The sequence below is a fragment of the Microcebus murinus genome, chromosome 27 (assembly GCF_040939455.1).
Source record: "Microcebus murinus isolate Inina chromosome 27, M.murinus_Inina_mat1.0, whole genome shotgun sequence".
Lineage (NCBI taxonomy): Eukaryota > Metazoa > Chordata > Mammalia > Primates > Cheirogaleidae > Microcebus > Microcebus murinus.
Window position 1 is genome coordinate 19,435,331 of NC_134130.1, and position 16,782 is coordinate 19,452,112.

A 16,782-nucleotide genomic window follows, 5' to 3' on the forward strand; every position below is an offset into this window, starting at 1 on the left:
TGTCAGGGTCAGGGTAGGGTTAGAGTAGGGTTAGAGTTAGGGTTAGGGTTAGGTTTAGGTGTTAGGGTTAGGGTTAAGGTCAGGGTCAGAGTTAGGGTTAGGGTTAGGGTCAGCATCAAGGTCAGGGTCAGCGACAGTGTCAGGGTCATTGTTAGCGTCAACGTGTCAGTGTCATGGTTAGCGTTAGGTTCAGGGTCAGGGTCAAGGTCAAAGTCATGGTCAGGTTCAGAATCAGAATCAGCGTTAAGGTAAGGGTCAGGGTCAAGTTTAGGGTCAGGGTCAGGTTCAGGGTTTGGGTTAGGGTAGGGTTATATAATTCCAATTGTTGGCTGCCTGGGTAGACGTCCATAGCAGGGTTATCATAGCTAAAAACAAGGTCAAAGAATTCAATGGCTGTTCTGTCTCTCGAACCAGCTTGGAAGCAATCTCAGTAAGTCTCAATCTGACTCCAAGATGGCAGCAGAGCTTGTCTAGTTGTCCTCCTAACTGGAGGTTGCTGGTCGACCTGTAGCTTCAGTTTCTTCATCGTGTTTTCTATGGAAGGGTCCTGCCTGGCTTACCAGCCTCTCCGGTAGCCAGCACGGGCCTTCAGCATCTTGTTGAAATACACAAACATGACCTCAACTCCAAATAAGAACTGGATCCAGTCCTGACCACTGGCTAGTCAGTGGATCCTTCCACAAAACCAACGGCGTGTCTTTGTTGGAATTAGTACACCAAAATCGCTGGGCTGCTGAACGATCTTCTTTGTCCAAAATTAAAAAATTTAAAATAACGAGATCATGGTTTAGATAATTCTGGGGGGTGAGGTGGTACAGTTCCCCCTTTTTTATTTTCAAAAGTTGATATTTGAGAGTCTAGTGGGCACGTTCTACAATGCCTTGTCCTTGGGCGTTATAAGGAGTTTCTGTTTTATGACTGATCCTCATTTTCCGTAAGAATGTTTGAAATTTGTGACCCGTGTATCCAGGGTCATTGTCTGTTTTTATACATTTAGGCTGGCCCACTGATGCAAAGCATCGAAGGCAATGGGCTACACAATGTTTACCAGCCTCGCCTAATTGAAATGAGGCCATCAAAAATTCAGAATGTCTATGGTCAGATGAACATATTTTAATCAACCCAAAGAAGTAATAAACATCACATCCATTTGCCATAAGTGGTTAGATAAAAGGCCTCTGGTATTAACACCATAATGGGGGACAGGGAGTAACTGAGAACAGGAAGAACAAGCTTTTACAATTTTTCGAACCGCTTCTCTAGTGATATTGAACTTTGCTTGAGAGCGCGGCTATTTTGGTGATGCAAAGCATGGGACTGCTGTGCTAACTGCGCTTAACAAAATAAGAAGGGGTTTGGTTCTAGTGGCAAGATCTACAATTTCATTTCCTTGGTTGAGGGGACCAGGCAGGTGAGAATGAGCACGAAGGTGCCCAAAGAAACATCTTCCTGTACGTGAGTGAATGAGAGCTTGTAAGGCATGAAACAATTCTGAACATTACTATTAGAAGTCCCAATAAAGGGCACATTCTCTATGACTTGTAGTGCCCGAATCACATAATGACTATCTGAATAAAGGTTAACAGGCGTAGCAGGGATGGCCTCTAAAGCTGAAAAAACTACCTGCAATTCGACCTCTTGAGACGAGGAAGACCCAGTGTGCCAAGATTTAATGTCATTGTTAACTGAATAGACTGCATACCGTTAGAAAACCCATCTGTAAAAATCAGAACAGCATTGTCAAGGGGTACAGGAGACACTTGGGCAACAAAAATAAACGGATGTAGGCTAGCAAAATGTAACAACTCATCAGGGGTGTAATGGTTATCAATTTTTCCAGGGTAATTGGCCAGGGCTATGGCCCAGGAGTCACTATGCTAGAACAACCACTCCTGCTGCAGACTAGAAAAAGGAACACAAAAAAAGTGTGGCTCTTTACCTAGTAATTTGCAGGATTCTGAACGCAGCATATGGATTAAGGTAGCAACCATCTCATAATAAGGAGTTAGAACTTTAGAGGGATAGGAGGGCAAATGTAGCCACATTAGTGGTCCCCATCGATAGAGGACTGCTGTGGGAGTATGAGAGTTGTGTAAAACATAGCCAGCCCATTCCAAGTTATAGTTTACATAGGGAACATGTTGGCGGGACAATTCCTGTTCTACTAATTTTAAGGCTTGCCTCCCGTCAGAGGTTAATTGACGAAGAGAATCAGGATTGGTATCGCCCTGTAAGATGTCAAAAAGAGGCTTAAGGTCTCCAGTGGTAATTTTCAAATAGGGTCGAATCCAATTGATATCTCCCAGAAGTCTTTTGAAATCATTAAGAGTTTTTAAGCCATCTTTACGAAGTTGAATTCCTTGGTTAATAAAATGGTATTTATGCAGTTGGTATCCCAAATAACAATAAGGAGGGTGCCTCTGCACCTTTTCCCGAGCAATGACAAGGCCCTGTTTAATTGTGTTGTTTCATGATCAAAAACTTGCAGTAAGAATCCTTCATCTGCATAGGCTAAACGAATGTCATCCATATAGTGGATGATATATACAGTAGGATATTTGATTCTAGTAGCAAAGCATTGGCAAAAAATCTTTGGCACAAGTTCGGGCTATACAAATAAACTCTCATAGCCTGCATAAAATCTCTTCCTGAAAGATTAACGGGTACAGTAAGTCGAACATATGGTTGGAATTGTCTGGAATGTCCCTACTCATCAACACAGGTAAGCAATTCACTACTGTTCAGGATTACGGGCTTAGCCTATACCTTGGAGCAAACCAACGGCTTCCTGCTTGGGCCACAGGAGGGCCAGTGTTGCTCAGTGATAACAGGAACATCAGCTTCAGTATCTACAATTCCTTTAAATGCCTTGCCATTCACCCACAAAACCATTTCAGGCTTATTCCTAGTAATAGCATCCAGTAAGCAGCTGAAAGCAAAAAGCAGAGGGTACCCTGGCTTGTTGCGATTGTACTTTACCAAGGGATATCAAAGAAATCAAAACAAGCTGAGCAATGCGCTGGCCAGGATTGACAACAGAAATAGAGCTAGGAGAGGAGTACAAAACTTTAATTTCTCTTGTATAATCCTGATCTATAATTCCCGGTGTCACTAGTAAGCTTTTCAAAGTGATACTACTTCTACCTAATAACAAGCCTATAGCAGCATTTTGAATAAGAAGTTATTGCATCATATTTTTCAGATTTTCTAATTCCTTACACGTTATGTGCCTGTTTCTGAGTATGCCGGGGGTTTAGACAATCCCGAATAAGATTTCAAAGATAAAAAGCGTCCACCGGAACCTTCTCAGGTCCGTGGGCTGAGTAATAGTCCTGCAATTTAACTCCTACCTTCTTCCATGTATCGAAATTTACCGTTCCTTCCTCAGGGAACCAAAGACATACTTCTACAAAACTTAAAAAATTTTCTAACTGCTTTTTTCCTATTTTAACACTGCGGGCCCGAAGCATAGTCTTCAACACTTGTACAAACAACATCCTACTAGTTCCTTGTCCCATAATTTCTTACTCCCATCAATTACACTCTCTGCCCAACTCACCTTTCTTTCTGTCACAGCCGGCCTTCCACGGGCAGCAGCCTTCACTGAATCCCCGTGTCACCAAGTACCACCGAAGGCCGTCTTGGAGAGAGGGTTCCCTATACGGGCCACCGCCTGCCGGTGCCAGCCGGCGACGTGCATCACCTGGAGTTAGGGGGGCGAGGCTGAGAAATGAAGAGACAACAAAAAGATGGGGACGGGAGGACGCAGTCCTTGGTGACTGCCACGCCTCGTTTATTTCCGTTGCTGTATTTATACAGATAAGAACAAAGGAGAAGCGAAATACAAAGGAACAGGTAGTATATATCTTCATTAAACCAGAAAACAAAACAGTTCTTGTTCTTTCAAACTTACCTCACTTTGATAGCCCCCTCACTTAAGCAGTTTTGTAATCTACAACTTAACTGTTTTCTGATATCAAAAAAGATACACTCAGCCGGGCGCGGTTGCTCACGCCTGTAATCCTAGCACTCTGGGAGGCTGAGGCGGGCAGATTGCTCGAGGTCAGGAGTTCGAAACCAGCCTGAGCAAGAGCAAGACCCCGTCTCTACTATAAATAGAAAGAAATTAATTGGCCAACTAATATATATCTATACAAAAAAAAAAAATTAGCCGGGCATGGTGGCGCATGCCTGTAGTCCCAGCTACTTGGGAGGCTGAGGCAGCAGGATTGCTTGAGCCCAGGAGATTGAGGTTGCTGTGAGCTAGGCTGACGCCATGGCACTCACTCTAGCCAGGGCAACAAAGTGAGACTCTGTCTCCAAAAAAAAAAAAATGCCTCTTACCTCCATTATTGCATTTACTTTTCTCTCTCTTTTCAAGCAGATTATGGGAGTACAAGTATTAAGGTTCCATGTATTGCCCGTGCCCCCCTCCCCCCTGTTGTCTTATTTATCTCTCATGCTTTAGCAGCGTATGGTGGGGGTACCAATGTTAAGGTCGGGTACATTGCCCTCTCCCCGCCTCCCCCCTCTGGTCAGAGCTTCAAGTGCGCCCATCCCCCAGTCGGTGCGCACCCACCCCATTCCTAATGGGTGTGTATGCCCATCCCCTCCCCCCACCCGCCCGACCCCCACCCGATGAAGGTGATTCCTCTACGTCCACTCAGGTGTCCGTGGGTTCCTACCAATTTGCTGGTGAGCGTGAGCACGTGGTGCTCCTGTGTCCATTCTTGGGATACTTGGCTTACTGGAACGGGTTCCAGCTCCGGCCAGGAGAACACGAGAGGTGCCCCCTCACCGCCGTTTCTCACAGCTGAATAGCACTCCGTGGTGTACACGCGCCACATTTTATTAATCCACTCGTGGATCGATGGGCACTCGGGTCGCTTCCACATCTTTGCAATGGTGAATTGTGCCGCCACAGACACCCGAGCGCAGGTGTCTTCTGCGTAGGCTGCGGGCCTGGCTCTTCTGAATGCCGCTAGCTCGCGACCCACGGGTGAACCTGGTCAGGGTACTTTCTCTAAGGAGCAGACTCTGATCCGGGCGGGCTACCGGTGTTTTTGTTTGCTTTTTTCTTTCTTCCATTTCGGGAAAGGCTTCCTTGCTGGGTGTGGAAATCTCCTGTGCCTTTCCTCGCCTCTTCTGTCAGCTTTAAAATCCTCTTTCAGTTGCCACCCTCACAAACGTCTCAGGAACGTCTTTACGGTGCCTTCGTTAGTGAAATGACCCTCAATGAAGCTGGAACCAAATCTCTAATCGCCCATTTTTAGCAAGTCCACACCCCAGGGTGGTTGGGGTCCAATCCAGCCCCTGCCAGGCCCAGGCCCCTTGGACTGGGCCACAGGAGGACACAGAGCAGGGTCCCGGCCCCCACGGCAGCGGTGCCGGCAGTTCTGCAAGGGCTTGGGGGGTTTCCAGAGGTAGGAGATGGAGGGGACTGATTTCTTCAGCGCCCCCAAACCACCCCGCCCCACCCCAGCCATGGGACACATCCCGAGAGACGCCCCTACACTCGCTCCCCTCCCCTATGCGCTGTGCCCCGGCCCTGGTCCGGGGCGGATAGGCGGCAGCCCACACACAGGGCGGGGGCGCAGCTGAAAGGGGTTGTGCTGGAGGGCGGCCCCTGGGGCCAAAGGCGACCGCCCGCGCATGCGCAGTCAGCAGCGGCGCACTGGGGTTGGGGGCGGGTAGGTGAGGGAGGCGAGGCCAGGAGAGGAGGGCCGCTGGAGGTCTCCACCTTGGCGGGTCTAGCCGTGGAGGCTGGAGGCGCATCTGGTGTGTGTCAGTGTGTGAGTGTGTGTGTGTTGTGTGTGTTGTGTGTGTTGTGTGTGTGTGTGTGTGTGTGTTGTGTGTGTGTGTGTTGTGTGTGTGTGAAGACAGCCCCCCACCCCGCCGAGCCCACCACGCCCCGCACCCCAGTCTCGTGGAGACCTCAGGACCCGGCCAGCGAACTCAACAAGCCCGGCCCGGCCCCGAGTGGGTCAGCTCCGGCGCGGGGCCTGGGGCGGGAGGAGGCGGTGGGGAAGCGCAGAGACGCTCGGCTTCTTGAGCGGGGCTGGGGCGCCCTCCGCCGCCGTCTAGGGCCACACCACCCCGAACGCGCCCGATCTCGTCTGATCTCGGAAGCTAAGCAGGGTCGGGCCTGGTTAGTACTTGGATGGGAGACCGCCTGGGAATACCGGGTGCCGTAGGCTTTTATTTTATTTTATTTTTTTTGCCTCTTGTTCTGTCCCCATTCGGAGAGCGCGGCGGCAGTCTGGGGGGCGGGGGGTCACCCCCACCCTCAGTGCCCGCCACGGTGCCTAGCGCCCCAGCCCGCACCGTGGGGCCTCCTCTTGCCCCAAGCCGCAGCACCGCCGCCACGCGGCAGCAGGCGTGGCACCTGGACTGTTGGGCCTCAGACCAAGGGTCTGGGCTGTGGGAACCGACACGCTGGAGGAAACCTTGAGAGTCTGAGAGGGGAAGCAGTTGCAGAAGAAGGCCAGGATGTCATTTTGAGGGAGTTGTGACCAGAACTCGTCCCGTTGATTTTGGCGTTCTATGGGCTACACGTAGGAATCTTTGGTGGTGGCACTGGATGTTGGGGGATGCACAGTCACACCCAGACGTGCTCGACAGGCCTCCTTTTACTTTTCTTTTCGGAGTCATTTTTTTTAAAAAAAATGCCTCTTGGCCCGGCGTGCTGGCTCACGCCTGTAACCCTAGCACTCTGGGAGGCCGAGGTGGGCGGATTGCTCGAGGTCAGGAGTTCGAAACCAGCCTGAGCAAGAGCGAGACCCCATCTCTACTATAAATAGAAAGAAATTAATTGGCCAACTAATATATATCTATACAAAAAAAAAATTAGCCGGGCATGGTGGCGCATGCCTGTAGTCCCAGCTACTTGGGAGGCTGAGGCAGCAGGATTGCTTGAGCCCAGGAGATTGAGGTTGCTGTGAGCTAGGCTGACGCCAAACCACTCACTCTAGCTTGGTCAACAAGCGAGACTCTGGATGGGCAGGCAGGGCGATGTGTGGATCTGGCTGTGTCCACACACCCACGGGAGAGTGGCAGGCAGGGTGCTGTATGGAACTGGCTGTGTCCACTCACCCACGGGAGATGGGCATGCAGGGCGCAGTGTGTAACTGTCTGTGTCCACTCACCCATGGGAGACAGGCAGGCAGGACGCTGTGTTGAACTGGCTGTGTCCACTGACCCATGGGAGACGGGCAGGCAGGGCGTGGTGTGGAACTGGCTGTGTCCATACAACCACGGGAGACGTGCAGGCAGGGCGCTGTGTGGAACTGGCTGTGTCCTCACACCCACGGGAGATGGGCAGGCTGGGTGCTGTGTTGAACTGGCTATGTCCACACACCCATGGGATATGGGCAGGCAGGGTGCTGTGTGGAACTGGCTGTGATCACAAACTCATGGGAGATGAGCAGGCAGAACGCGGTGTGGAACTGACTGTGTCCACTCACCACAGGAGACGGGAAGTCAGGGTGCTGTGTGAACTGGCAGTGTCCACTCAGCCACGGGAGACGGGCACGAAGGGCTCTGTGTTGAACTGGCTGTGTCCACACACCCATGGGAGATGAGCAATCTGGGCGCTGTGTGGAACTGGCTGTGTCCACTCACCCATGGGAGACGGGCAGGCAGGGCGCTGTGGTGAACTGGCTGGGTCCACACACCCACGGGGACAGGCAGGCAGGGCGCTGTGTCGAACTGGCTGTGTCCTCACACGAACAGGAGGCGGGCAGGTAGTGCGCTGTCTCGTCCTGGCTGTGTCCACTCACCCACGGGAGGCGGGCAGGCACGGCGCTATGTTGAACTGGCCATGTCCCTACACCAACGGGAGATGGGAAGGCAGGGCACTGTGTTGAACTGGCTGTGTCCACTCACTCACGGGAGACTGGCAGGCAGGGCGTGTGTGGAACTGGCTGTGTCCACTCACCAATGGGAGATGGGCAGGTAGGGGCAGTGTGGATCTGTCTGTGTCCACACACCCACGGGAAATGGACAGGAAGGGCACAGTGTGGAACTGGCTGTGTCCACTCACCCATGGGAGATGGGCAGGTAGGCTGCTGTGTGGATCTGGCTAGGTCCACACACTCACAGGAGACGGACAGGGAGGGCGCGGTGTCAGACTGGCTGTGTCTACTCACCCATGGGAGACGGGCAGGCAGGGCACTGTGTGGAGCTGGCTGTGTCCACACACCCATGGGTGACGGGCAGGTAGGGCACTGTGTGGAGCTGGCTGTGTCCATACACCCACGGGTGACGGGCAGGTAGGGCACTCTGTGGATAAGGCTGTATCCACTCACCCACGGGAGACGGGCAGGCAGGGCGCTGTGTGGAACTGGCTGTGGTCACACACCCACGGGAGACGGGCAGGCAGGGCGATGTGTGTAACTGGCTGTGTCCACACACCCACGGGACACAGGCAGGCAGGGCGCTGTGTGGAACTGGCTGTGTCCACATATCTACGAAACACGGGCAGACAGGGCGCTGTGTAGAACTGGCTGTGTCCACTCACCCATGGGAGAAGGGCAGGCAGGGCACTATGTTGAACTGGCTGTGTCCACACACTCACGGGAGATGGGCATGCTGGGTGCGGTGAGGAACTGACTATGTCCACTCACCCAGGGGAGACTGGCAGGTAGGGTGCTGTGTTGAATTGGCTGTGTCCACCCACCCATGGGAGACGGGCAGGCACGGCGCTGTGTGGAACTGGCTGTGTCCACTAACCCATGGGAGACGGGCAGGTAGGTCACTGTGTGGAACTGGCTGTGGCCACTCACCCATTGGAGACAGGCAGGAAAGGTGCTGTGTGGAACCGGCTGTGGCTACTCACCCATGAAAGACGGGCAGGCAGGGCGCTGTGTGGAACTGGCTATGTGGAACTGGCTGTGTCCACTCATCCACGGGAGACAGGCGGGCAGGGTGCTCTGTTAAACTGGCTGTGTCCACACACCCACGGGAGACGTGCAGGCAGTGCGCTGTGTGGAACGGGCTGTGTCCACACACACACGGGAGACGGGCAGGCATGGCGCTGTGTTGAACTGGGCGTGTCCTACCACCCACGGAAACCGGGCAGGCAGGGCGCTCTGTGGAACTGGAGGTGTCCACAAACTCATGGGAGACCGGCAGGCAAGGCGCGGTGTTGGATTGTCTGTGTCCACTCAGCCACGGGAGACCAGCAGGCAGGGCACTGTGTGGAACTGGCTGTGTCCACTCACCCACCGGAGACGGGCAGGTAGGGGGCTGTGTTGAAATGTCTGTGGCTACACACCCACGGGAGACGGGCACGCTGGGTGCGGTGTGGAACTGGCTGTGTCCACTCACCCATGGGAGACGGGGAGGTAGGGCGCTCTGTGGAAATGGCTGTGTCCACTAACCCACAGGAGACGGGCAAGCAGGGCGCTGTGTTTAACTGTCTGTGTCCACACACCCACGGAATACGGGCAGGTACAGCACTTTGTGGAACTGGGTGAGTCCACTGACCCACGGGAGACGGGCAGGCAGGGTGCTGTGTTGAACTGACTGTGTCCAAACAACCAAGGGAGATGGGCAGGTGGCTGCTGTGTTGAACTGGCAGTGTCCACTCATCCACGGGAGACGGACAGGTAGGGCGCTGTGTGGAACTCGCTGTGTACACTCACCCATGGGAGAATGGCAGGTAGGGTGCGTTGTGGATCTGGCTGTGTCCACTCACCCACGAGAGACGGGCAGGTGGGGTGCTGTGTTGAAAAGGCTGTGTCCACACACCCATGGGAGACGAGCAGGCAGGGCGCTGTGTTGAACTGGCTGTGTCCACACATCCACGGGAGACGGGCAGGCTAGGCGCTCTGTGGAACTGGCTGTGTCCACACACCCATGGGAGATGGGCAAACAGGGCATTGTGTGGAACTGGCTGTGTCCACTACCCTCGGGAGACGGGCTGGCAGGGCGCTGTGTTGAACTGGCTGTGTTCTAACACCCACACGAGACGAGCAGGCTGGGAGCTGTGTAGAACTTGCTGTGTCCGCTCACCCACTGGAGACGGGAAGACAGGGTGCTGTGTTAAAATGGCTGTGTCCTAACACCCAGGGGAGATGGGCAGGCTGGGAGCTGTGTGGAACTGGCTGTGTCCACTCACCCACAGGAGGCGGGCAGGCAGGGCGCAGTATTTAATTGGCCGTGTCCACACACCCATGGGAGACGGTGAGGCAGGGCACTGTGTGAAACTGGTTGTGTCCAGTCACTCACTGGAGATGGGCAGGCAGTGCACTGTGTGGAACTAGCTTTGTCCACTCACACACGGGAGATGGGCAGGCAGGGCTCGGTGTGGCACAGGCTGTGTCCACACACCCATGGGGGACAGGCAGACAGGGCGCTGTATGGAACTGGTTGTATCCACTCACCCATGGGAGATGGGCTGGCTCGGCGCTGTGTGGAATTGGCTGTGTACACTCACCCATGGGAGACGGGCAGGCTGAGTGCTGTGTTGAACTGGCTGTGTCCACACACCCACGGGAGATGGGTTGGCAGGGTGCTGTGTGGAACTGGCTGTGTCCACTCACCCATGGGAGATGGGCAGGTAGGACGCTGTGTGGAACTGGCTGTATCCACTCACCCACGGCAGACAAGCAGGCAGGGCGCTGTGTAACTGGCTGTGTCCACACACTCACTGGAGATGGGCAGGCAGCGTGCTGTGTTGAACTGGCTGTGTCCAGACACCCACGGGAGATGGGCAGGATGGGTGCTGTGTTGAACTGGCTGTGTCCACTCACCCCGGAGAGATGGGCAGGCAGGGCGCTGTGTGGAACTGGCTGTGTCCACTCACCCATGGGAGACGGGGAGGCAGGGCGCGGTGTGGCACTGGCTGTGTCTACACACCCATGGGAGACAGGCAGACAGGGCGCTGTGTGGAACTGGTTGTGTCCACTCACCCACTGGAGACGGGCAGGCAGGGTGCTCTGAGGAACCGGCTGTGTCCAATCAACCACAGTAGACGGGCAGTAAGGGCACTGTGTGGAACTGGCTGTGCCCACTCACCCTGGAGAGATGGGCAGGCAGGGCGCTGTGGGAACTGGCTGTGTCCACTCACCCATGGGAGCGGGCAGGCAGGGCGCAGTGTTGAACTGGCTGTGTACACTCACCCACGGGAGACAGGCTGGCAGGGCACTGTGTAGAACTGGCTGTGTCCACTCACCCATGGGAAATGGGCAGGTAGGGCGCTATGTTGATCTAGCTGTCCCACACACACACGGGAGATGGGTAAGCACGGCGCTGTGTGAAACTAGCTGTGTCCACACACCCACGCGAGACGGGCCGGCAGGGCGCTGTGTGGAACTGGCTGTGTCCACTCACCCACGGGAGACGGGCAGGCAGGGCACTGTGTGGAACTGGCTGTGTCCACACACCCACGTGAGACGGGCAGGCAGGGCGCTGTGTGAATATGGATGTGTTCACTCACCCATAGGAGATGGGGAGGCACAGCGCTGAGTGGAACTGGCTGTGAACAGTCACTCACGGGAGACGGGCATGTAGAATGCTGTGTTGAACTGGCTGTGTCCACACACCCACGGGAGACGGGCATGCTGGGTGCTGTTTGGAACTGGCTGTGTCCACTCACCCATGGGAGACGGAAAGGTAGGGCACTGTGTTGAAATGGCTGTGTCCACACACCCACGAGAGACGGGCAGGCATGGTGCTGTCCAGAACAGGCTGTGTCCACTGACCCATGGGAGATGGGTAGGTAAAGCGCTCTGTGGAACTGTCAGTGTCCACTCACCCACGGGAGACGGGCTGGCAGGGGGCTGTATAAAATTGCTGTGTCCACACAACCACTGGAGACAGACGGTCAGGGTGCTGTGTTGAACTGGCTGTGTCCACACAACCATGTGATCAGCCGGAGAGGGCACTGTGTGGAATTGGCTGTGTCCACACACCCACGGGAGACAGGCAGGCAGGGCGCTGTGTGGAATTGGCTGTGTCCACACACCCACGGGAGACAGGCAGGCAGGGCACTGTGTGTAACTGGCTGTGTCCCCTCACCCATGGGTGACGGGCAGGCAGGGCGCTGTGTGGAAGTGGCTGTGTACAGACACTCATCGGGGACGGGCAGGCAGGGTGCTGTGTGGAACTGGCTGTGTCCACTCACCCGTGGAAGACGGGCAGGCATGGCCCTATGTGGATCTGGCTGTGTCCACACACCCACGGGAGATGGGCAGGTTGGCCATGGTGTTGAAATGCCTGTGTCCACACAGACGGGAGACGAGAGGCAGGGTACTGAGTGGAACTGGCTGTGTCCCCTAAACTATGGGAGACGGGAAGGCAGGACACTGTGTTGTACTGGCTGTGTCCACTCACACATGGGAGATGGGCAGGCAGGGTGCTGTGTGGATCTGGCTTTGACTACACACCCACGGGAGATGGGCAAGCAGGGCACTTTGTGGAACTGGGTGTGTCGAATCACCCACGAGAGATGGGCCGGTCGGGGGCTGTGTGGAACGGGCTGTGTCCAGACACCCAAAGGAGACGGGCAGGCAGGGTGCTGTGTGGATCTGGCTGTGTCCACACACCCAGGGAGACGGGCAGGCAGGGCGCTGTGTGGAACTGGCTGTGTCCACTCACCCACGGGAGATGGGCAGACAGAGCACGGTGTGGAACTCGCTGTGTCCACACTCAAGGGAGACGGGCAGGTCTGGGGCTGTGTGGAACGGGCTGTGTCCAGACACCCAAAGGAGACGGGCAGGCAGGGTGCTGTGTGGATCTGTCTGTGTCCACACAACCACGGGAGTCGGGCAGGCAGGGCACTGTGTGGAACTGGGTATGTCCACACACCCACGGGAAAAGGGCAGGCAGGGCGCTATGTGGAACTGGCTGTGTCCATACACCCATGGGAGACGGGCAAGCAGGGTGCTGATTGGATCTGGCTGTGTCCACACAACTATGGGAGACGGGCAGGCAGGGCGCAGTGTGGAACTGGCTGTATCCAAACACTCACGGGAGATGGGAAGGCAGGGCACTGTGTGAAACTTGCTGTGTCCCCTCACTCATGACAGATGGGCAGGCAGGGCGCTGTGTGGAACTGACTTTGTCCACACACCCACGGGAGACGGGCAGACAGGAAGCTGTGTGGAACTGGCTTTGTCCTCTCACCCACAAGAGACGGTCAGGCAGGGTGCTGTGTGGAACTGGCTGTGTCCACTCACCCACGAGAGATGGGCAGGCAGGGCGCTGTGTGGAACTGGCTATGTCCACTCACCCACGGGAGACGGGTGGGCAGGGCGCTGTGTGGAACTGGCTATGTCCACTCACCCACGGGAGACAGGTGAGCAGGGCGCTGTGTGGAACTGCTTGTGTCGACTCACCCACAGGAGATGGGTAGGCAGGGTGCTGTGTGCATCTGGCTTTGTCTACACACCCACGGGAGACGGGCAGGCAGGGCGCTGTGTGGAACTCGTTTGTCCACACACCCAGGGAGACGGGCAGGCAGGGCGCTGAGTGGAACTTGCTGTGTCAACTCACCCACGGGAGATGAGCATGCAGGGTTCTGTGTGGAAATGGGTGTGTCGACTCACCCACAGGAGACAGGCAGGCAGGGCGCTGTGTGGATCTGGCTGTGTCCAGAAACTCACGGGAGACAGGCATGCAGAAGACTGTGTGGATCTGGCTGTGTCTACTCACCCACAGGAGACGGGCAGGCAGGGCTCTGTGTGGAACTGGCTGTTGCTACTCACCCATGGGAGATGGGCAGGCTGGGTGCTGTGTGGAACTGGCTAGGTCAACACACCCAGGGAGATGGGCATGCAGGGCACTGGGTGGAACTGGATGTGTCCACTCACCCATAGGAGATGGGGAGGCACAGCGCTGAGTGGAACTGGCTGTGAACAGTCACTCACGGGAGACGGGCATGTAGAATGCTGTGTTGAACTGGCTGTGTCCACACACCCACGGGAGACGGGCATGCTGGGTGCTGTTTGGAACTGGCTGTGTCCATTCACCCACGGGAGACGGGCAGGCAGTGCCCTCTCTGGATCAGGCTGTGTCCAATCACCCACGGGAGATGGGCAGATAGGGCGTGGTGTGTAACTGGCTGTGTCCACACACTCATGGGAGATGGGAAGACAGGGCACTGTGTGGAACTGGCTGTGTCCCCTCACCCATGGGAGATGAGCAGCCAAGGCGCTATGTGGAACTGGCTGTGTCCAGAAACTAACGGGAGACGGGAAGGCAGGGCGCTGTGTGGAACTGGCTTTGTCCACACACCCATGGGAGACATGCAGGGAGGGCGCTGTGTGGAACTGGCTGTGTCGTGACACTCATGGGAGAAGGGCAGGCAGGGTGCTGTGTGGATCTGACAGTGTCCACACACCCACGGGAGACGGGCAGACAATGTGCCGTGTCGAACTGGCTGTGTCCACGCAACCAGGGGACAAGGGCAGGCAGGGTGCTGTGTGGAACTGGCTGTGTTCATTCACCCATGGGAGACAGGCAGGTAGGGTGCTGTGTGGAACTGGCTGTGTCCACTAACCCACGAGAGATGGACAGGTAGGGCTCTATGTGGAACTGGCTGTGTCCACACACCCATGGGAGATGGGCAGGTAGGGGGCTGTGTGGAACTGGCAGTGTCCACTCACGGACAGGCAAGTTCCTGTGTGGATCTGGCTGTGTACCTTCACCCACGGGAGATGGGCAGGTTGGGCGAGGTGTGGAACTGGCTGTGTCTACACACTCATGGGAGACCAGCAGGCAGGTACTGTGTGGAACTGATTGTGTCCCCTCACCAATGGCAGACGGGCAGGCAGGGTGCTGTGTGGTGTTGCCTGTGTCCAGACACTCACGGGAGAAGGGCAGGCAGGGGGCTGTGTGGAACTGGCAGTGTCCACTCACCCACGGAAGATGGGCAAGCATGGCGCTGAGTGGAACTTGCTGTGTCAACTCACCCACAGGAGACGGGCAGACAGGGCTCTGTGTGGAAATGGGTGTGTCGACTCACCCACGGGAGACAGGCAGGCAGGGTGCTGTGTGGATCTGGCTGTGTCCACTCACCCACGGGAGACGGGCAGGCAGGATGCTGTGTGGATCTGGCTGTGTCGACTCACCCACGGGAGATGGGCAGGCAGGGGGATGTGTGGAACTGGCGGTGTCCAGACACTCACGGGAGACAGGCATGAAGAAGGCTGTGTGGAACTGGCTGTGTCCACTCACCCACGGGAGACGGGCAGGCAGGGCCCTCTGTGGATCTGGCTGTGCCCACTGACCCGTGGGAGAAGGGCAGGCAGGGCGCGGTGTAGAACTGGCTGTGTCCATACACTCATGGGAGACGGGCAGACAGGGCGCTGTGAGGAACTGGCTGTGTCAAGACACCCACAGGAGACGGGCAGGCAGTGTGCGGTGTGAAACTGGCTCTGTCCATGCAACCAGGGGAGAAGGGCAGGCAGGGTGCTGTGTGGAACTGACTGTGTCCATTCACCCTCGGGAGACGGGCAGGCAGGGTGCTGTGCGGAACTGGCTGTGTCCACTCACCCATGGGAGATGGGCAGGCAGGGCCCTATGTGGATCTGGCTCTGTCCGCTCACCCACGGGAGACGGGCAGGTAGGGTGCGGTGTGTAACTGGCTGTGTCCATACACTCACGGGAGATGGGAAGGCAGGGCGCTGTGTGGAACTGGCTGTGTCCAGAAAATAATGGTAGACGGGCAGGCAGAGCACTGTGTGGAACTGGCTATGTCCACACACCCACGGGAGATGGGCAGCCAGGGTGCTGTGTGTTTCTGTCTGTGTCCACACACCCATGGGAGATGTGCAGGGAGGGCGCTGTGTGGAACTGGCTGTGTCGTGACACTCATGGGAGAAGGGCAGGCAGGGTGCTGTGTGGAACTGGCTGTGTCCACTCACCCAGGGGAGACCGGCAGGCAGGGAGTTGTGTGGAACTGGCTGTGTCCACTCACCCACGGGAGACAGGCAGGCAGGGTGCAGTGTGGATCTGGCTTGTCCACTCATTCATGGGAGATGGGCAGGCTGGGTGCTCTGTGGAACTGGGTGTGTCCTGACACTCATGGGAGACGGGAAGACAGGGCGCTGTGTGGAACTAGCTGTGTCCTCTCACCCAGGGAGTCGGGCAGAATGGGAGCTGTGTGGAAGTGGCTGTGTCCACTCACCATGGGAGACGGGCAGGCAGGGCGCTTTGTGGAACTGGCTGTGTCCACTCACCAATGGGAGAGGGCCAGGCAGGGCGCTGTGTGGAACTGGCTGTGTCCACACACCCACGGGGGATGGGCACGCAGGGTGCAGTGGAACTGGGTGTGTCGACTCACCCATGGGAGACAGGCAGGCAGGGCGCTGTGTGGAACTGGTTGTGTCCACTCACCAACGGGAAAGGGGCAGACACGGCGCTGTGGGGAACTGGCACTGTGTTGACACTCATGTGAGACCGGCAGTCAGGGCGCTGTGTGGAACTGGCTGTGTCCACTCATCCATGGGAGACGGGCAGGCAGGGCGCTGTGTGGAACTGGCTGTGTCCCCTCAACCATGGGAGATGGGCAGGCAGGGCGCTGTCTGGATCTGGCTGTGAGAACACACCCACGGGAGACGGGCAGGCAGGGCTCGGTGTGGAACTGGCTGTGTCCACTCACCCACCGAGACGGGCAGGCGGGGCCTGTGTAGATCTGGCTGTGTCCACTCACACACGGGGGACGGCCTGGTAGGGCGAGGTGTGGAACTGGCTGTGTCCACACACTCACGGGTTATGAGCAGGCAGGGCGCTGTGTGGAACGGGCTGTGTCCACTCACCCAAGGGAGACGGGCAGGC

General features: G+C 56.4%; 1 non-coding gene across 1 annotated transcript; it reads left to right on the forward strand.

Annotated features, from left to right (window-relative positions):
• Nucleotides 1–6,078: 6,078 nt before the first annotated feature.
• On the forward strand, nt 6,079–6,197 carry LOC142864963 (5S ribosomal RNA). Its single transcript, XR_012915254.1, has one exon. It is a non-coding gene; the product is annotated as a 5S ribosomal RNA (ribosomal RNA).
• The last annotated feature ends 10,585 nt before the right edge of the window (nt 6,198–16,782 follow it).